The sequence below is a fragment of the Phyllobates terribilis genome, unplaced genomic scaffold (assembly GCF_046119375.1).
Source record: "Phyllobates terribilis strain yellow unplaced genomic scaffold, ASM4611937v1 Scaffold_7__3_contigs__length_470593459, whole genome shotgun sequence".
NCBI lineage: Eukaryota > Metazoa > Chordata > Amphibia > Anura > Dendrobatidae > Phyllobates > Phyllobates terribilis.
This window is the reverse complement of record NW_027362767.1, coordinates 229661810-229684185: the sequence shown is the minus strand read 5'-3', so window position 1 is coordinate 229684185 and position 22376 is coordinate 229661810. Positions and strand designations below refer to the sequence as shown.

Below are 22376 nucleotides of genomic sequence, written 5' to 3'. Positions count from 1 at the left end.
TTTTCACTAGAACTAGTGATGGTGCCCAGGGGCTACAGCTGTCCCTGATTACCCCAGCCTCCTTCATGTCCAGTAACATCCCCTTTGCATGCTGATAGTGTGCAGGGGGTACAGGTCGGTATCTTTTCTTTATGGGTGGATGGTCTCCTGTGGGGATGTGATGTTCTACCCCCTTTACTCGCCCGAAGTCTAGCGGGTGTTTACTAAAGACTCTTTCATACTCCTGAACCACCCGGTAGACTCCCTGTTTTTGGTGTGAGGGAGTGGAGTCAGTACCCAAATGCAGTTGCTGACACCAGTCCTCCATTTGTTTCTTAGAGCCGTTACCTTCCTCTGGTTGAGATGGAGGCAAGGGTTCTACGGCCTTTTCAGAATTTTGGTTTATGGTGAACAATTTGGCTAGCGTGACATACCGGGGCAGGTGTACTTCTCTCTCCCCGATATTTACGATGCGGACAGGTACCCTCCCATGGCGTACATCGACCACTCTCCGTGCTGTCAAATTGGTGGGCCTACTGTCTGAGTAGACGGGCTCTACCATTGCTTGGCAGTCTCTACCTCTCAGACCAATAGCTGCCCGGCACCAGATCATCATCTCACTTTTCGGGGGCATGGCAATAGGAAACGGGTCACACATTCTCACGCTACCAATCTCACCACCAGATAATTCCACCTGTTGCCGTTTCATCAGTGCTCGGATTTCTTTTTGGAGGACACGCTGCTGGCTGGAACTGGCCTTCTTGGCAACCTGCTGTAAAATGAGAATCACCTCTGCAAGACAATTTTCAATCACGTTAGTTCCCAAGGTTATTCTAGGGTGACTCTCATGACGGTCAATGTCCACAATAATCAGTCCTTGTGCCGCCAGTTCGACCTTACCGACCTTAATGGTCACCTCTTTGAACCCCACCTGCGGCACGGGCTGACCATTGCTGGCGATGATACTCAGGTCGTCATCTGGGTAGCGGGTTATGTCCGAGTCACTCCAGTACCGCTTAAAGAGCACGTACGGGATGGTAGTCACCTGTGACCCAGTGTCCAGTAGGGCACTCATAGGAATGCCATCCAGTACCACAGGCAAGACCGGACGTCCCCCTACGTATTTATCACGCCAGTTCGATGGGCCTGATGATCTTATGCCTGGGTGTTGGCCCTCTGCCCCAGGTTGTGCCCGTTTAAATGACAGTACCTTGCCATATGTCCGGGTTGATTGCAGCGGCGGCAGATGGGTTGTCCGTCCTCGTTGCATCTGTCGCTGGATCTTCCTCTGGACGGTGGGATCCTCCTCTGTTGGTGCCACGGGACGTCCTCCGGACTGGTGGCCAGCTTGATCCTTCCTGGAGGAGAGACCTGTAAAGACTGCACAGTTCGGGTTAGCGCGGCTACTCTTTTAGTTAGCTCTTGGACTTGATGGTGCAGGTCTGTAGCCGGGTTGTTGTCCAAAGCCTGCACACCAGCTCCTACAGGCTCTGGAGACAAGGGCGCCGCCTCTTGATGATAGGTAATATCAGGGCGCCGGTGGGTTACAGCGCTACCCGGTGCCGGTTCTCAGAGCACCCGGATGGCCCTGTCCTTGAACTTTGCAAAGTCTAAACCAGGGTTCTGCAAGGCCATTGCACGCAACTGGGTTCGGTGGGCGTTGGACAGCAGACCCTCAATGAATTGCTCAGTTAACAGTTCATCTGCATTCCGCACACTGTCAGGGTCTGCCTGTTTAATGGCTCCCAGGGCCTCTTGCAAACTCAAAGCATAGTCTCTTATACTGTCTTCGGCCCGCTGCTTGCACCCATAAAATCTCATTTTGATCTCGGCTGAGGTGCGGGTATCAAAAGTGTCCTTCAGATGGGCCAAGATCTCCTTTACGGTCTCCTTGTCCCGGACTGACCAGGACTTTACTTCACGCTGGGCTGCGCCGGTTAGCTGGCCTATCAATATGCTCACTTACTGGCCCTCCGTCAGGGGGTATACCTTAAATAGGCTATACAGTCTCTCTTTAAAGTCGCTTAGGGTATGCGACTCCCCTGAGTATTGGGGCAGCCAGGCCGCTCCGGGGATGTATGGCATTGTAAATGGCATTACTGCGGCAGTGGCCGCGCTGGTGGTAGAGGGTCCCTCCGTGTCCGTCATCTTCCTCCCCCCTAGTTAAGTGTGGCCTACCTTCCGACAATCCTCTTCAGTAGGTCGCGGCTCCGCTGGTGCTGCTCCGGACGAGGACCTTGCGTCGCGTCCTGGTGCGTAGGGCGGAGCTTCGGGTCTCATGCGCTTTCGGCGTCCACGCCCCTCTTCTTCCCGCATGGCGTCCCGAAGATGGCGTCCGATGGCGGGAATACGACTGCGGATGGCGGGAATACGACTGCGGATGGCGGAAAAACAGCTGCGGATGGCGGGAAACTTCTGTAGATGGCGGGAAACGGCCCCGGATGGCGGGAACCTCCACCACGGCAGGTATGACAGTCTTTTGAAGGCACGCAGTACCCGGTGGTTGCGGGCACGAAATCCTGCCGACTACGCCAACGTTGACGCGCCCCCTGGGCCGAGTGTGCAAGCGTGTGGGTTACCAGGAGCCGGGTCTCTGGGGGCTGTAGTCTCCGTGGCGGCGACCCGATCCCGTGGCTCAGGGTGGTCAAACCAGTGGCAGTCTTTATAGGGTTTTTGTGGTTTAATGTCCGACTACGCCACCCGTGGATTGCGGTCAGGGTATACCGCCACTGCGAGGCAGTCCGCTGAGGCTGGTGTGGTGTGCGCAGCTAAAGATGGGATAACTCCCCACGGGAAGAGTATGGCCTCAGGGCAGGGAATGTGGATGATGTGGATGATGGGAGTGATGGTGCACGGGCGTCCCGATACTAGTAGTGCTGTATGCGGTGAGAAAGCAGGAACGACTCAGAGTCTTTGCAGTGCAGTTCAGGGTCTTTACTGATGATATTAAGGCAGACCCTCCCGAGAGTACTGGCTAGCATAAGGGGCCTGGTCAGTCTGCGAGCAAGCAGGAGTTCCCCTGGCCAGGTGGAGTTGTAGGCCTCCCCGTCTATCTGCACTCTTCCTGGCTACCTTGCTGTAAGCGAGTGGAAGTAGCCCACGTCCCTGAGTATACCGTGTGGTGCTCAACCGTATGGCTGGTGACTTGGGGCCTTCTGATAGCCTCCGCTCCTCGATGGCGGTGCTGGTCCCTTCCTTGTGACTGAGCCTCCGGGCTTCTATGGCCAGAGGACCTGAAATCCCCTGCCGGCTGGGTTCTGCTGCTGGACCTAGAGGTTCCCACAGCCTCGGACTCCGTTGTCCAGTAGTAGTCTCTTCAGCCAGGACGAGCAATATATCTGCTTCCAGTCCCTGGCACTCAGCTCCTGCTCCTACAGAGCTCCTGCTGTTTCTAGCCCTGTGTCTGGAACTTCACTCCAGGCTCTGTCTGACTAACCCCGCCCCAGACCCAGTTTATAAGGGCAGATTCCTCCCCTCCCAGGTCTGGGCAGGAGGTGTTGCATGCTTAAGGGCTCCTGACCAGGAAACCTCCCACTTGCTCTCAGACGTAATATTTCTATTACTGTGGTAACCAGACCCCTGGGGTGCCACATATATACAATACAATATATGTGACCTTGTTATTTTCAGGGCTGTGGTGACAAGTGTGACTAGATGAGCCATGGCTGGCAGATGTCAGCAGGAAGGTCTGACCAGATGTAGAAGAAACTACAGAAAATGGCTCTAATCAGACGAGACATCAGCGGTCACTGGATGTAAGTATTTATTCTTTATACTGTGTGACTTGGAGTATTTCTGTTGTTTGTAAAATCCCTTAGGCCACATTCTCACATTTGTGTGAAATGTCCGTGAGCTGCCAGGTTTTTTTATAGGATGGCACGCAGACTTAGAATTTCATAGATCCATTCACACATCTGTGAAAATCAAGGATATGAGAATAAGATCTGCGAGACTCATAGCATGTCCTGTTCTGATCCGATTTTGAAGATCAGAATAGGAATTTCTCAGTGGGTATGTGTGCTGTCTGAGAAAAAAATCAAGCAGCACACAGATACAGAAATGTAGCCTTATTACATATAGCACTGTCCCTTAGTGTATAGTGTACTCAATAATTATGTATAGCACCATCCCTTAGTGTATACAGTATTGTACTCATTTATTACATATAGCGCTGTCTCTTAGTGTATAGTGTACTCACATATTATGTATAGCGCCATCCCTTAGTGTATAGTGTACTCACATATTATGTATAGCACAGTCCCTTAGTGTATAGTGTACTCACATATTATGTATAGCACAGTTCCTTAGTGTATAGTGTACTCACTTATTATGTATAGCACAGTCCTTAATGGAGTATTCCCATCTCCAAGATCCTATCCCAATATGTAGTAGCTGTAGTAATATTAGCAAATACCCTCAATTAGAAAAGTAGTTCTCCTGATTAGCTATATTGCTTACCCCATGTGCAGCTATTGCAGTAGCTTCGGTATCCATGGTTATGGCCACACACATAGTGACAGTTAGTCAGCTGTTAGTGGTCGTAACCATGGATACCTAAGCTACTGCAATGCCTGCACATGAGATAAGCGACACAGCTAATTAGGAGAAATATACTACATTTCTAATTGGAAATATTTGCTAATATTACTACACCTACTACATATTGGGAAAGGCTCTTGTAGATGGGAACACCCCTTTAATTACATAGTTTCATCCTTTATTATATATAACACTATCTCTTATTAGGTAGCATTCTCTCAAGCTATGTATGGCGCCGTCCCCTATTACATAGTGTCCTCTGTAATGTTCAGTGCTGTCCCATTATTATGTAGTATCATTTCTTGTTATATATAACACTGTTCCTTACGTAGCGTATTCTCATTATTTTTGTTACTCACAGCGCTCTCTCTTTATTACACAGTCCTCTCTTGTTAGATATAAAATGACTGCTGATGGGGCAACATCTGACCAGAAGACCAGTCCATCAGCTCATCCATCAGACAAGAAGCTTTCCCATGCTCCATCAGCCGCCATTGCATTATATATCTAACGAGAAGACCAGGGTGCTATAAATAACAAGAGAATCAGGTATGTAAAGGACAAGAGGGTGCTATGTAAAATTATATTACATATATATAGCTTTGTCGCCAAAAAATGAGCAGAGCCCAGACACATTTCTTGCACAGGGGCCCCAAGCCAGGTCCGGCTCCAGGTTTTTCTGGGCCCCGGGTGAAAGAGTCTCAGTGGGCCCCTTTAACACATACCACGATTCATGATGCACAGATACCGCAGAGAAATATAAGGATAGTATAATGCCAAAGATTTCACTTCTTACATTACATGAGCGATATCTATTGTAAGTTCTACAATAGCTCAGAAACCGGTGAATCACTCCACACAGTATACTGGCCCCCATAAAATGCTCCATGCAGAATACTGGCCCCCATAAAATGCCCTATACAGAACACTGGCCCCCATAAAATGCTCCATACGGAATACTGGCACCCATAAAATGCTCCATGCAGAATACTGGCCCCCATAAAATGCTCTATACAGTATATTGGCCCCCATAAAATGCTCCATGCAGAATACTGGCCCCCATAAAATGCTCTATACAGAATAATGGCCCCCATAAAATGCTGTATACAGAATACTGGCCCCCATAAAATGCTCCATGCAGAATACTGGCCCCCATAAAATGCTCTATACAGAATACTGGCCCCCATAAAATGCTCTATACAGAATACTGGCCCCCATAAAATGCTCCATACAGAATACTGGCCCCCATATAAAGCTTCATACGGAATACTAGCCCCCATATAACGCTCCATACAGAATACTGGCCCCCATATAACGCTCCATACAGAATACTGGCCCCCATATAACGCTCCATACAGAATACTGGCCCCCATAAAACGCTCCGTACAGGATACTGGCCCCCATATAACGCTCTGTACAGGATACTGGTCCCCTTATAACGCTCCATACAGGATTGTGGCCCCCATATAATGCTCCATGCCGGCGGTCCCCCCCACATAATGCCCTATGCAGGCTGTTCCCCCTTTTAATGCCCCATGCAGGCTGTTCCCCTCTTTATAATGCCCCATGCAGGATGTCATCCCCTATATAATGCCCCATGCAGAATGTCACAACCCATATAATGCCCCATGCAGGATGTCACCCCCCCCATATAATGCCCCATGGAGGATATCACTTCTCCCCCCCATATAATTCCCCATGCAAGATGTCACCCCCCATATAATGCCCCATGCAGGATGTCACTTCTCCTCCCTATATAATGCCCTATGCAGGATGTCACCCCCCATATAATGCCCCATGCAGGATGTCACCCCCCATATAATGACCCATGCAGGATGCCACTTCTCCCCCCCAGATAATGCCCTATGCAGGATGTCCCTTTCCCACCCATATAATGCCCCATGCAGGATGTCCCTTCCCCCAATATAATTCCCCATGCAGGATGTCACCCCTCATATAATACCCCATGCAGGGTGTCACTTCTCCCCCTATATAATGCCCCATGAAGGATGTCACTTGTCCCCTCCCCATATAATGCCCCATGTAGGATGTCACCCCCCATATAATGCCCCATGCAGGATGTCACCCCCAATATAATGCCCCATGCAGGATATCACTTCTCCCCCCCATATAATGCCCTATGCAGGATGTCACCCCCCATATAATGCCCCATGCAGGATGTCCCTTCCCCCCCATATAATGCCCCATGCAGGATGTCACTTCTCCCCCCCCATATAATGCCCCATAGAGGATGCCGCCCCTTTATAATGCCCCATGGAGTATGTCCCCCCCCCATATAATGCCCCATGCAGGATGTCACCCCCCATATAATGCCCAATGCAGGATGTCACTCCCCCCCATATAATGCCCCATGCAGGATATCACTTCTCCCCCCCATATAATGCCCCAAGCAGGATGTCACTTCTCCCCCCCATATAATGCCCCATAGAGGATGCCCCCCCTTTATAATGCCCCATGGAGGATGTCCCCCCATATAATGCCCCATGCAGGATGTCACCCTCCCCATATAATGCCCAATGCAGGATGTCACTCCCCCCCATATAATGCACCATGCAGGATATCACTTCCCCCCCCCATATAATGCCCCATGCAGGATGTCACCCCCCCATATAATGCCCAATTCAGGATGTCACTCCACCCCATATAATGCCCCATGCAGGATATTACTTCTCCCCCCCATATAATGCCCCATGTAGGATGTCACCCCCCATACACTGCCCCATGCAGGATGTCACCCCCCATATAATGCCCCATGCAGGATGTCACCTCTCTCCCCCATATAATGCCCTCTGCAGGATGTCCCTTCTCCCCCATATTATGCCCCATGCAGGATGTCCCTTCCCCCCATATAATGCCCCATGCAGGATGTCACTTCTCCCCACATATAATGCCCCACGCAGGATGTCCCTTCCTTCCCATGTAATGCCCCATGCAGGATGTCACCCTCCATATAATGCCCCATGCAGGATGTCAGTCCTATATAATGGCCCGTGAAGGATGTCACCCCCCATATAATGCCCCATGCAGGATGTCACTCCCCCCCATATAATGCCCCATGCAGGATTTCACTTCTCCCCGCCATATAATGCCCCATGCAAGATGTCACCTCCCATATAATGCCCCATGCAGGATGTCACCCCCTATATAATGCCCTGTGCAGGATGTCGTCCCCCATATAATGCTCAATGCAGGATGTCACCCTCCCAAAAAATGCCCCATGCAGGATGTCACCCCCCATATAATGCTCCATGCAGGATGTCACCCCCCCATACAATTCCCCATGCCTCCATACATTAAAAGAAAAAAAAAATCAATGTGTCCTGCTCTGCGCTGCCTGTGATGGCTCAGGGGAGGGCACGGTGGAAAGACGTCACCGTACCCTCTGACCTGAGATGTCACAGGTAGCTGGAAGACAGCGGATGTGCAGAGGCACGGGGAGAAGTAACTATCCGGCTGCTGGGGCCCTGAGCAAGCGGGAGAGAAGGGCGGGCGCTGCCACCGCTTTCCTCCACCCATAGCCCAGTGGGGTGCCCGGCCGCGAGTGGGCCCTCCGCCTGCTCAGGGCCCCGGCACTTGCCCGGGTGCGCCGGGTGCTGACGCCGGCCCTGATCTTTCTATATATGGATGTGTTATTCAAGGTCCGATCACCTTAGATATTCAGGAATGATACAGTCTAATATATTACATTTATTTATTATTGTATTCATATTTTAGGAATGAATGTGCTGATGACGCGCCCACAGGGCCGTTGGGTACTCGGCAGCCGGGCCTTGGTGTATGCCGGTAGGGGGGTATCACGGTGGCTGGCCTGGTCCGTGACCCAGGGCGGCCAGTGCAAAAAGGGGAATATTTTTATATGGGGTTTTTGGGATTGTTCGTGACGCCACCTGTGGATTGCGGCCAAGAGGAACCGCCGCTGCGGAACAGTCCTCTGGAGCTGGTGTTGCAGCAGCAGGGGTGGTGTGGCTCTCCACAGGTAGAGCAAGCTCTAAAAACATACATTGCGTCTTGCCCCTCCAGCCGGCCTGGAGCAGTGTAGTGTTGGATGCAGGTGCTGGGGTTCCGGGCAGCACTCCCTCCTTACCTGAGAGAAGGGGGTACCACACCTCTGGGTGAGGTGCAGTACCTCTGTGGCGACTGAACCCTCAGGCGCGCCACACTGACAAATTCTGATATTGGAAAATCTGAGACCCCAGAGATCCATGAATGTGCCGGTGTCATAGAGGGAGATGTCTGTATATCACCAGATAGCTGTGTATGAATTACATGTCCAGTATTATCCCCCATATAACTATGGGATTTCTCTATTCCCAATGTAGATGAACCTATTGGTAGATATTATTTAGTGATTGGGGTAAAAATGTGATAATTTGAGCAATAATTTGTGACTTTTTTCTGCTACTCACGTCACTTTACTAAAACTATGGATGGAGTTTAGCGGAGACGGCTGCACCCTACCACTAACATACATTCATTGGAAACGGTATTACTCTTTTCATGACAGTTATTGGTATATATGGGACATGTGTTTTATGGGGAGGGGTAAGAAACGGCAATTTGTACTGACAGTGACCTAAATTTTTTAAAATTTTGTTTTATTTTTTTAAAAAAATGTATATTTCTTCCTACTTTTTCTTTCTCTTTTTTTATTTATTACACACATTGTGCCCACAATAAGGACATAAAAGAGGAGCATTTCCCTATCTAAATACAAGCTTATGATTGCTGATCTGTGTCGTGATCGTTGTGTATTACAATAAAATGTATCAGTTTGTGTTATGTGTTTCTTGTGTTTTTCTGACTGCTTTGATGGTCGGTAAACCTTTGTAATAAACCATCTTTCTAGGGAGTCTGGCCGTGTCCCACACGGTAAAGGATGGAGGTTTACAGAAAACAACGATTAATGTTAATGACATAAATGATTGATTCTTTGCGTCACTTATTAACTCTTCAATATTTGTCACATTTGTTAATAGTAATCTCTGCAACCAATGAGGTAAATGTTCTATGGTAAAAAAAGACATGTGAGGAATAAATATACACAATATTTCCCATAATATGACTGAGTATATCTTTGGGATATGTTCACAAGTAGCATTTTTTCAGCTTTTTACATTACCAGCTTATTGAATGAGATTTCTGAAGTCTCATTCACATGCTGCATTTTTTTTAAATCTGCAGCATCTTAATTCTTTCAGGGGTTTTGCAGCGTTTTTCACTCATTCAAATTAATGAAAAAAAACCCACAAGTATAAACACTGCAAAAACACAGCAAATGAGTGCGGACTGTACGCAGGGTTTTTCCTGCCACCAATCTGGTTTATGACGCAGAGAAAAATTCAGCAAAAATGCAAAGTGTGAACATTCCCTTATCCTGGTTGTGTTGTGATTGGAAATAAAAGAGAACGGCCAAAAAGCATATTGTTAGGCAGCATGTATTTGTGCAGAGCCGCCCCTTGAAGATTCCATCACAAGATTCCGTGATGACATCACTGGTGATTGTTGGCCATTATGACATCACAGCTCGCAGTCACTACTTATACAATGTACACAGGGTCACGGCTGTCTTTGTTGACTCTATAGTGACTGAGCGCACTTGCTGTTTTTCGCTATTCCATAGTGACTGATCGCACTTGCAGTTCCTAACTATTCCATAGTGACTTGATCGCACTTGCAGTTTCTCGCTATTCCATAGTGACTGATTGCACTTGCAGGTTCTAGCTATGGCTAAAATACTTTTGGACAATCTTCAGGTAGAAGCTCTATGGGAGATTCTTACCACCAATCGCCCTGAGATTGTGCTTCTACCACCCGATGGCGTCCTCGGCTTCACTCACCGGCTTGTGGTCGAGCTAGTAAGGGACAGCCTGACCAAATACCACCGAGGTCATCTCACCTCAGAGTATCTGACGGATTTACCCCAGAACATCAGGACATTAGTACAACAGGTAAGTGGCGGACGCTCCGCACAGATCTTCTCCACAATAATGAATAATAATGGTGGGATAGTAGCAGGGACGGATTAAGAGTAGCCGAGGCCCTGGGCAGTTTAGAAGGTGGGGGACCCCAGCACCCGACATGTCACATGATTCTCTTTGATAGATGATGTGATAAGTCACGCGATTAACACCCAGGTGCTCTGTTGCACTACACATAAAAAAAAATCAAATTAATTCTGCTCAAAATTAATATTAACATATTAATTATAATTATGATTTTATATTATTAATTGTGCAATTTAATATTGAGCAGAATTAAGTATGCTGACATCCCCCTTTATACTGTATAAGCCCACATATAGCCGCCTATATACCGTATAAGCCCACACATAGCCCCCTATATACAGTATGAACCTTCACATAGCCCTCTATATACAGTATGAGCTCTCACATAGCCCCCTATATACAGCTGAGCTCTCACATAGCCCCCTATATACAGCTGAGCCCTCACATAGCCCCATATATACACTATAAGCCCTCTCAAAGCCCCATATATACAGTATGAGCCCTCACATGGCCCTCTATGTACAGCTGAGCCCTCACATAGCCCCATGTATTCAGTGTGAGCCCTCACATAGCCCCCTATATACAGTATGAGCCCTCACATAGCCCCATATATACAGCTGAGCCCTCACATAGCCCCATATATACAGCTGAGCCCTAACATAGCCCCCTATATACAACATAAGCCCCCACACACTTTAAATATTGCTTGGCAGCATGTATTTGTGCAGAGCTGCCTCTATAAGATTCCATCACAAGATTCCATGATGATATCACTGGTGATGATCAGTCATTATGACATCACAGGTCGCAGTCACTACTTATACAATGTACACCGGGTCAGGGCTGCCTTTGTTGGCTCTATAGTGACTGAATGCACTTGCAGTTTCTCGCTATTCCATAGTGACTGATCGCACTTGCAGTTTATAGCTATGGCTGATTTACTTTTGGACAATCTTCAGGTAGAAGCTCTATGGGAGATTATTACCACCTATCGCCCTGAGATTGTGCTTCTACCACCCGATGGCGTCCTCAGCTTCACTCACCGGCTGGTGGTGGAGCTAGTAAGGAACTGCCTGACCAAATACTACCGAGGTCATCTCACCTCAGAGTATCTGACGGATTTACCCCAGAACATCAGGACATTACTACAGCAGGTAAATGACGGAGGTTCCGCACAAATATTTTCCACAATAATGGATAATAATGGTGGGATAGAAGCTTCTTCTTTCTTCCAATATAAAACAGAACGAGTCCCCAGATATGTAGTCATTGTATCTGCAGAGAGGAGCAGACGTCACATACAATGGCCGCCTCTATTGTGACCTTTCTCATCTCAGAATTTTCATTTTTGTTTCTTTTCTTCTTTATAGGCTGAAAAAAGATCTCAACATGGAGATTTGGCTTCTATTAAAGAACTGGCCGAAAAAGTCCTGTGTGTACTGGAAGGTCCGGCCTGCTCCTCGGAAAGCCTGGTAAGGATCCATCATCTTCTCTATCACACGTCGTTGTTTCCTGATCTTCTCCAGATCACCAGTCAGAGATCAGAAGATCTGGTGTAGATCTGAGAGAACTTTCTGAGAAAAGCCCTCATGATGGCGGCTGATCTGTATAGTTACAGTTGGTGCGTCTGTAAATGCAGGTTTAGTCCTTCCTGATTCATGGATTTGGTGATTTACTGGAAGGCTCCACGTGTTAATACTATATATTCTATCTATCAGGAGACACCACAAGGCGACACCGAAGACGAGCAAAATGTGACCCCAGAAACCCCTGACCCCAATATGAGTCAGCCGGGGCCGAGCAGCGATCTGACTACAGGTGAGCCCACCACACAACCTTCTACAGGAAATATCCGGATATTATACAGAACAGGGGACAATGTCACATTTACTCTTTCCACTCTGTGTAATGGGAACCTGGCAGCACATGTTACATATGGGAGTAGTGGGAGGACTGGACAGGACATTTTCTCACATTTTTTCCAGAAATCCGAAGTGCCAGTCAGGAGAAAACTAATGTAGAAGTCATATTCAAATCAGGATGGAAGTGCACTGGGGGCGGGGAAGAAGAAGTCTGAGTGCAGTGACACGCCCCTGTGCACTTCCAGGCTAATTTGCATAGGGCTCTTACGCTTTAGCTCTCTTCCCATCGCTCACATGTGCAGCGAGGGTGATGGGTTCCTCATTCATGTGGTCATTGGGGTCCTCCACCATTTACATTACATTTATCTATGGCTGCGCCGGACGTTCCCATATATAGAGTCCCCATATAACGAGTATTAATCCCATTCACAGACGTCTTGTCATTTCTCTGTTATATTGTTGTATTATATATGTAGGATTAATATTGTCTAATATATTTTATTTCTTCATCATTTTATCACTATTTTAGAAACAACTGAGCTGTTGGATCCTGACAATGTAATCTTAGAGATCCCGGAGATCCAAGAATCTGCCGATGTAAGTATTATAGAGGGAGATGTCCATGTATCACCAGATCACGGGGTGTGAATGACCCGTCCAGTATTATCCCCATATAACCAGGGGACGCCTCTATCATCAGAGGAGATGTCACCATTGCATTAGATAATAGCATTTATATTATAGGGAATCTGTCAGCAGGTTTTTGCTCCTCATCTGAGAGCAGCATGATGTAGAGGCAGAGACCCTGATTCCAGCGATGTATTCATTTCCTTACTGAGGGCAGCAGTTGTGATGAAATCAATATTTTTTTCTGCTGCAGATCTGGCAGTGCTCTGAATGCTGAGCTCTGCATAACCCCACCCACAACAGTGATTGGCAGCTTTCTGTGTAATACCCCGCCCACACCAGTGATTGGCAGCTATCTGTGTAATACCCCGCCCACACCAGTGATTGGCAGCTTTCTGTGTAATACCGCGCCCACACCAGTGATTGGCAGCTTTCTGTGTATAACCCCGCCCACACCAGTGATTGGCAGCTTTCTGTGTATAACCCCGCCACCACCAGTGATTGGCAGCTTTCTGTGTAATACCCCGCCAACACCAGTGATTGGCAGCTTTCTGTATAACCCCGCCCACACCAGTGATTGGCAGCTTTCTGTGTAATACCCCGCCCACACCAGTGATTGGCAGCTTTCTGTGTATAACTCCGCCCACACCAGTGATTGGTAGCTTTCTGTGTATAACCCCGCCCGCACCAGTGATTGACAGCTTTCTGTGTATAACCCCGCCCACACCAGTGATTGGCAGCTTTCTGTGTATAACCCCGCCCCCACCAGTGATTGGCAGCTTTCTGTGTATAACCCCGCCCACACCAGTGATTGGCAGCTTTCTGTGTATTACCCAGCCCACACCAGTGATTGGCAGCTTCTATGTATAGTGTGCATAGGCAGAAAGCTGCCATTCAGTGGTGGGGGTGGGGTAACTGAGCAATAGGACTACATGGCACGAGACAGATGGTCCTCTAGTGATAATCTCCTGCTGATAAAACACTGATTTTATTGACACAACACCACACAGCCTAGTAAGTGACACATCACTGGAATCAGGGTCTCAGCCCCTACATCATACTTCTCGCAGATTACATAGCACACACCTCCTGACAGATCCTCTGTAAGTTCTCCTCTGTGTGATTTCTCACATTATCCAGCACTGTACAATGATTCCGATGTATGGAGGATCCCCCCTTATATTACATCCGTGTCTGCGGAGCGTCCGGCTTGTATCGTTCCTACATCGGATCAGTGACATCAGCTGGGACATAATATAGGAGGAGACGTTTCTGCATCTGGAGATTTTCTCCAGCAGCTTCTAGATCTTAATATCATTTCTTCTTCTTTTCTAGAACTTGATGGAATCATTGATCCCGGCGAGAAAGCCGCGTATGAGCGACTACGAAACATCTAAACTGATCAGCAGCGGATCTTTTGGGTGAGATTTCAGTTTGTATAATCCACATTTCTCAGGTTTCCCTATGACAAGGCTTCAGCCTCTGTGCTCTGCCATTCAGTGTTATCATAGGGAAATGACCTGTTAATGTGACCTGGGTGAGGGTTCTGGCAGTGGTGGCATTATGCAGACCTCCCACAGGTGATAATGTGACCTGGGTGAGGTTCTGGCACACGTGGGATTGTGCAGACCTCCCATAGGTGATCTACGTAGTATTATTTCATAGATTACTAGATGTGTATTTCTAGTGACTTCTAGTATTAAACATGAGTACAGAAGATCATATAATGACTTCTATAGACGGACTGTTAATGATTCATTATAAACCATGGTTTCTCCTTCTCTCCAGATCCGTCTACTTAGTGCACCATAAAGATTCAAAGAAGATCTTCGCTATGAAGAAAATGGCCAAGAAGACCCTGGATACTCCAGCAGCTGTGGAAGGGGCCTTTCTGGAGAGGGACATCCTGACATTCGCTGATTGTCCCTATGTGACCTCCATGCTCTGCTCCTTCCCTACTAGATCTCACCTGTGTATGGTCATGGAGTATGTAGGAGGTAGGACATGTATATGTATTATATTCAGCCCATGTCTGCTGACATCTTATCATTAGGACTTGTCCCCGTGAGCGGTTACATCCCCGCAGAGCATTTACTATAGATATTCCGGAAAGTCATTGATGTGTATGATCTCCCTGTATGTCCGCACTGAGCACGTCAGTATCTCCAGCTTTAGACGAGATGTGACATCACTTTATGTTAATAGTGACATAGACGCCATTTCACCATGACCTCAGACTAATATTCTGTACATTATATCCATATACAGGGTTGGACTGGCCCACCAGAGAACCGGAGAATCCTCCGGTGGGCCCTGGCTTCTCCTTCAGGAGAGTTCATAGCAGCTGCAAGGTTTGCACTATGGGGCTCTTGAGTGGGGGAGAAAGGTGGGCCCTCGGAATCAAATCCTCTGGTGGACCCAATGTTCTTCAGTCTGACACTGTCCGTATATATTGTCTCCTGCCCCAATGTCTCCGCTCACTTCTCATGACACTTCATGGTGGTTTGCTGTATAAACCCCCTCACCGCTCATATTTCCTTTCTTCTATAGGTGGAGACTGCGCAACCCTCCTAAGAACCAGGGGTCCTTTATCTGTCACCTTGGCCCGCCTGTACTTTGCAGAGGCAGTTCTTGCTGTGGAATACCTGCACAGCTATGGCGTGGTGCACAGAGACCTGAAGCCAGAGAAGTAAGTGCCCCCTGTAGCATAATAAAGTGGGGAAAGTTATTTATTACCACGTGGCCTGTGAGGCTAAAACTATCTTTTCTTTCACAGCCTCCTGATTACACCGGCTGGACACATTAAAGTTGCCGATTTTGGGATTTCAAAAGTTGGTGTCATGATACCAGAAGCCAACACCCACAAGGAATCATTGGAGGACATCGCCAGAGAGTTCCAGGACCATGAGGTCGGCATCACTTACTTACAGGAACTTAGCTTGTTCTTTACAAATCTCATTACACTATTGTCTCTTCTCCACGTTCTTCATTTCTAGAGAACTTTTCCACTCATATTTTATCTTCTGTCATTGTGTTTTTATGGGGAGAACTTGTCATAATAATCATTTCATCAATTGTCATCTTTATCTTCTGTTGGTTTCCAGGACTGTGGCACCCCATATTATATGGCCCCAGAAATCATCCTGAAGAAAGGCTATGGAAGACCTGCTGACTGGTGGTCAATGGGGATCATCCTGCATGAATTTCTGATGGGATATGTACCATTTCATGGGGACTCCCTATCTGAGCTTCATAAAAATATTGTCACTGGTAAGTAGAATAATCCGATCATTGCTTTGACTGGTTACATGGGTTAAGTTATTTCCTTTGCTGTTTCTTATAGTCCAATACAGAGGTTTTATTTTCTGTAATTTTCTTATATAACAGGAGACATCATTTGGGATTGGGATCGCTCTCCCCCTCCTGATGCTCAGGACCTCATTGATGACCTGCTCAGAACAAATCCTGTACAAAGACTTGGGACAGGTAACCAATATATTAGTTTTTATATTCACTTTTTACAACGAGGACATATCGCTCCTGTCCATGAGGATCAGCACTTTTCTATCTGCTTGCCTATTTCTAGTTCTCCATACTATGACTTTCAGCTTGTTTCCTTCGGTCATGTCATTAGTTTAGATTAAGATAAATTGTTCCGATATGGAGCAGTCTCTGACAATGTCTGCTCAACTTTTGGTTTTCTTTTTCCAGGAGGAGCCTTCGAGATCAAGACTTATCCATTCCTCTGTGACTTAGAATTTGAAAACCTTCTAAGTCAGAAGCCGGAGTACGTCCCTCGGATTGTGTCAGACGTGGACACCAGCTTATTTATCAGTAAGTAGAAGGAGACGTCATCTAGACTAAGCGGCTGTTTGTCTCATCTTCCTTAATATGTGACAATCAGTTCCCATTAATATTAGTGATAAATGATGACTGTGTTACACTGCCAACCTCTAATAACACTTCATTACCTATGTCTTGTAGATCACGCTGATACAGACAAGCATATGGACTCAGAGGAGGAGGATACAAGTGAGGATAATGAGAGCCTTTTCTTCCAAAATTTTACGTCATCCTCTGAAAGGCTTTCTAAAGTAAGTATGTGATCAATAAATCCAGAATATGTAAAAAAAGACCTCTAAAAGTAAAAAAATAGAAATTTATATCTTATTATTCTGTTTTTAGCTCTGTACCACCACTATCAAGTCCACTCCAGAGTGTACCCCATCATCCAGCAGAAACATCTCAGAAATGTGAGTAGATTATGTGGTTATTACTGGGAGCTCCAGGCTGATATAAGTGCACAACACCAAATATAGGACATAAATAACATAATATCAAGTGCAGCATCCACCGCCCCATGATCAGCGGTCATTGTGCTTTTGGCTTCAGAATTCACTGGAGATAACAGCCCATAATTGCAGCCAGTCAGGCATTGATAGTGCTGCCCACATTGTAGGAAAAATGTAGTATTACATGCCCGCCATTGTTGGTAGTTGTTTTTCACTCTGATCCATAGAAGGTAGTTTTGAGTAGGAGACCTTCCCCACTATGACTTTCATATGTCCCATTAGGCCTTATAGTCGGTGTTCTTCTAGTGAGATAATTCCTTTTATACAGAATTTACTTGTGATTTACTCGATTTTCTTCTTCCAAACAGGCAGAAAGGATCTGATAGAGATGATGCTATAACCAGCTTGCCGTCCTCGTCCCCATTGTCAGGTATGTACATGTCTATAGATCCAAAAATGTGAATGTTGTCATCAAGGGTCAAATATCTCCACATGGTTTTTCTGTAATAGGTCTCCTATGTTATCCATGTTTCATGGATCCCAATTATGTTGCCCATGGGCCCATACTGTGTCTCTATTTCCGTAACTTTGAACGGTATAATCATGGATATTGTGATACGTTGTAGCATCCAGTAACCTCCTCCATCGTAATGAGACATCGTCTCCTATAGTAGAATATCGCTCATTAGTGATGCACCACATGGCGGCACACAAGGGCGCTCACTGCTCCATATTAGTGACACATCTAATGCCCCCAGATGAGGTCATGTCCAGTATATAGGACTTATTCTGCCCTATTATGCAATACCAGATTATCAGGACTATAGGGCACAGGAATAGAACAATCCTACTATATACAGGACAGATGCAAAGCAGATCCCATAACAATATGTCCTTAGTGAGTTGTTGTTTTGTCTTCTTTCTGATCAGAATTTCCAGCTGACGAGGAAACATCTGAAAATGTGAAAAAGGGGAAAAAGAGACGAGGTAAGTGTGAGAATCAGCTCCATGTTGTGTGATGTCGTCCGTGAGATAAATGCATGTGGAGCAGATGTCATCTGTCAGGGATGGGATTATCACATGTATGATGGCTGACGATGATCCCTGACCTCTGTGTGATGAGACTCCTCTGCCGTCCGGCCACAGTGACCGCACAGTAGTACCATGTCATATGGAGTCCCATCACTTACATTATATTTCCTTCTCTTGTCATAGGTTCCATCTTCCGCCGGATCTTATCATCCTGCCGGCGTGGATTAGCCAGGGCTGCTCGCGTATTTGCATGTTGTCACCGTCCCCCTAGAGACATCTCGAAAGACGGGAAACCTCTGCACCCAGCGCCCTGAAGTCCAGCAGATCTACCATCACTGCTGGAGCTGTATAGAAGGACCTTCACCATCTACCTGTGGCCTTCTGTTACATCTCTGCCCGGACATGCCTCTGTCACCAGGCTCCGCGGTCTTCATACTGCTCGCAGACGTGGCTGTTACTGATCACCCGGTATCTGACCCCGGCTGTCTTCCTGACTATGATTTTCTCTATTGATTCTGTTCCTGGTTTTATTCTTCCCTTCCCTTCTATCTTATTAATAATTAAAAAAAATTACAGTTATTATTACTAAGTTTTTTTTGCATCAATCAAACTTTACATTTTGGTAATTGATTAAAATAATATATTAACAGTTATGTTTTTAAAAGCATATATACAGTATTCTTATAATATATATATATACAGTGGCATGTAAAAGTTTTGGACACCCCTGGTCAAAATTATTTTATATTATTTATATTATATTGTGAATAGTTAAGCAAGTTGAATATGAAATGATCTCTAAAAGGCCTAAAGTTAAGGATGACACATTTCCTTTGTAAGGAAATATGAACTATCATTGGCAATTCCCAAGTACCAGTGGCGAGCATAAATAGCAGAGGGGAGCGGCCAACACTGAACAGCTGAGACAATCCAGGTTGGAGAGCTCCAGGAGATCAACTAACCTGATTAACCCTGGCACTTCCAGCAAGGATAAAGCCTGCACTATCTAATAAGATGGTGAAGCAATTCTAATCAGTGCAGGAGTTCGTGAAACAAGACGCCGCGATCTTCTGGCCCTTCTCTGTCACATTATCCCTGTGGCAGTACCCCCCCCCCTCCTAAGAGGGACCTCCGGAACCTCAGAGCCAGGTTTATCTGGATGTGAAATGTGATAAAACCGGACCAACCTGGTTGCATGTACATCCGACGCTGGTACCTACATTCTCTCCTCAGGACTATAACTCTTACAATGTGCCAAATATTGAAAAGACCGGAGCACAAAGCGAGAATCTATTATCTTCGCTATCTTGAATTCCAGATTCTCCTCAACAATGACTGGGGAAGGTGATGGTGATGATGGTTCAGAGGAAGCAATATATTTCTTGTGAAGTGATCGGTGAAACACATTATGAATCTTGGTAAAGTAAGGTAATACACTACTGGATTAATGACGGCAACTATATTGTAGGGGCCAATGAACCTGGGTGCCAGTTTCCAAGAAGGAACCTTCAAGTTAATGTTCTTTGATGACATTACACCAAATCACCAACACTCAGGTCTGGACCCACCAAGCTTCTCCGATCAGCCATACTCTTATATTTGGATCCCACGCTTCTTAAATTATTAAGAACACTTTGCCACACTGATGTAAGGGATGAAGAAAACCATTCCTCCTCCGGTGCTCCTGAGGAACGAGTCCTATTGTAGAAGCAGAATTAAGGATGAAAACCATATGCCCCGAAGAACGGGGATTTACCAGTAGATTCATGACAACGGTTATTCACGGCAAACTCAGCGAGAGGTAAATAAGAAATCAAATTCTCCTGATTCTCAGACACAAAGCACCTAAGATATCAGAGAGAATCCCATGTGATTTCATGATTTCTTTAATAAAAATTTGTGTCAAAGTCTTGGCATTCGGTAAAGCAGGTAGTGCAATGAAATAAGCCATATTGCTGAACCTATCCACCACCACCAATATTACAATGTAACCTGCTGATATGGGTAGATCAGTGATGAAATCAACAGACAAATGAGTCCATGGTCTACAGGGAATCACCAAAGGTTGAAGAACCTCGGACGGACAAGTATGTGGGGTCTTAGAACGCGCATCGGTACTGCAGGCAGCTACATAATTCCAAACATGTTGTTGCACCCTTGACCACCAAAAACGCAGAGTAAGAAGATCTGTGCTGGCTTTACTACCAGGATGTCCAGCCAGGACTGAATCATAATGTTCACTCACAATTCTAAGACAGAGGTCACAGGGACAAACAGTTTACCTGAAGGACAGGCAGCAGGGCACCCCCCTGAGCCTCTAGGACCTCTTTCTCCAGATTAGTATTTATAGTTGCGATAACTACCCCTTTCTGTAATATAGGAAACGGCTCACAATTACTTCCTCCCCCTGAAAAACAACAAGATAAAGCATTTGCCTTAAAATCCTTATCCCCCAGCCTATAAGTCAACAAATTTGAATCTGGTAAAGAATAATGACCATCTTGTTTGTCTAGGTGTCAGATGTTTGGCAGATTCCAAATATAAAAGATTTTTATGATCAGTGATTACTATGACCGCATGAACTGCCCCCTCCAAAAAATGAAGCCACTCCTCAAAGGTCCACTTTATTGTCAAGAGATCCCTATTAACAATGTCATAGTTTCTCTCGGCGGATGACAGTTTCTTGGAGAAGTATGCACACGGCACAATTTACTTGGGAAAGAACACTGTGACAATACAACCTCAACCCCCACCTCTGATGCATCAACCTCTACAATGAATGGCTGAGTGACATCAGGCTCTATAATAATCTGTGAAGAGTAGCAAATGCCTCACTGGCCGGACTGGACCATTTAGAAAAGTCCGTCCCTTTCCTGGTCATATCCGGCAATTTGTCCACTACTGATAAGTTCTTGATGAACTTACGATAATAATTGGCGAACACTAAAAAGCTTTTACATCTTCAAGACGATTCCAATCAAGTACTGCCCGGATTTTCTCCGGATCCATGCGAAAACAGGTGAACAATAATAAATACCCCAGATTAGGGATCTCCTGAACCGAGAGCATACATTTCTTTAGTTTGACGAATAATTCATTGTCCCTTGGTACTTGTAAGACCTGCCTTACATCTATGTGATGTGACTCAAGGTCCGGCGAATAAATCAATAATCATCCAGATACACTACTACTACAAATCTACCTGCCAGGTGATGAAAAATGTCATTTACAAAGAACTGAAAAATGGCGGGAGCATTAGTTAACCCAAATGGCATAAAAAGGTTTTTGAAATGTCCTTCTGGCATATTAAAAACAGTCTTCCACTCATCCCCGTTCTTAATACGGATGAGATTATAGGCCCCCCTAAGGTCCAGCTTGGAAAACCACTTAGCCCCAACAATCTGATTAAAGACATCTGAAATAAGAGGGAGCAGATATGAATCACGAACAGTGATCCGATTTAATTCCCGGAAATCCAAGCAGGGGCGCAGCCTCCCATTTTTTTCTTAATCAAATCCACTGAGCAACCATAAGGACATTGAGGTGGTAGTTCTTGACATAATTGAAAACACATACTCGTAATTGGACAAATACTGTACTCTGGTAGAGACCTGGTAGTTACCATGGATAAACTAATGCACATGCAGTTATTTTGATAGTAATTGATCCACCTCACTATTTCCCGTGCCTGCCAGTCCACTATAGGATTATGTGACATCAGCCAAGGCAGGCCTAGAACCACTGGGGAAGGCAAGCCCTCTAACACATAATATTGGGGGAATAAGAGAGGAGAGAAAATCCCCAGGCTTGAGGGTCGCCCTAGAGCACTGAGATTACAATCCCCAGCCGTTGTTCCTCGGTACCTGAGTGAGTATATAGCCTAAAGTATAGTTTGCAGGCCTCCTTAAAGACCACAAACTTGTCCCAACCCCTGAGAATCTATTTTGCAAAGTGATCTTGGGCTCCATGAGGAGCTGCCCGGGAGCCGTCGATCCTAAGCCTGGAGTCCATGGGCGCTG

The 22376-nt window shown here is 46.2% G+C and overlaps 1 long non-coding RNA gene across 1 annotated transcript in view; it reads right to left on the bottom strand.

The window, feature by feature from the left end:
* Positions 1 to 20760, bottom strand: part of LOC141153085 (uncharacterized) — a 135638-nt gene extending 114878 nt beyond the window's left edge. The window contains exon 1 of the long non-coding RNA XR_012247236.1: positions 20640 to 20760. This is a non-coding gene — a long non-coding RNA (uncharacterized lncRNA). The remainder of the gene's footprint in view (positions 1 to 20639) is intronic.
* Between the last annotated feature and the right edge of the window lie 1616 nt (positions 20761 to 22376).